Source organism: Condylura cristata, unplaced genomic scaffold, assembly GCF_000260355.1.
Source record: "Condylura cristata isolate star-nosed mole 26May11 unplaced genomic scaffold, ConCri1.0 scaffold00017, whole genome shotgun sequence".
In the NCBI taxonomy this organism is placed as follows: domain Eukaryota; kingdom Metazoa; phylum Chordata; class Mammalia; order Eulipotyphla; family Talpidae; genus Condylura; species Condylura cristata.
In genome coordinates this window covers 1,837,889-1,838,442 of record NW_004567118.1, presented here as the reverse complement: position 1 = coordinate 1,838,442, position 554 = coordinate 1,837,889, and positions in this window count along the sequence as shown.

Here is a 554-nt window from a genome sequence, read left to right as displayed (position 1 = left end):
TTTGCTTATCTGCCCCGGAGCCACCCTTCAGCCTCAGCCTGAGCCTCAGCGCAAACTCTCCGCTGGGCCGCGGTGAGCGCTGACCGCTCGGCACAAGCAAGTTGGACGGAGGCCCCGCACCAGGCCTTCTCTGGCATCTCCTTTCATCCTTCATTTCTGCCTGGCCTGGGCCCTGGCACTGAACTGCCGGGCTCCTGTTGCTGCTCTGTGTGTGTGGTCGATCTTTTCTCCTCACATTTATGTCAGTCCTGGAAAGCAGACCTGCTAAGCCAGGAATCCTCTTCCACTTTGACAGCTGCCACCCTTGTCCAGGCTTGTGTGAGGCACCCAGCGGCAGCAACTCAAGCTCATGATGTCCAGCTTGGCACGTAACCTGTGCCAGGGCTGCCCTGCCCACCCAGTTTCCTAACACTCCTCCGCACAGGGTATCCTGGGTCCAGACCCTTCACCCCTCCCACCTGTCAGTTAAAATCCTCCTAGTCTCTGCTCAGAATTCCCAAGATGAGATTAAATCTCTCGCCCTTACCAGCTCCTGTGGAAACTCTTGTCACGAT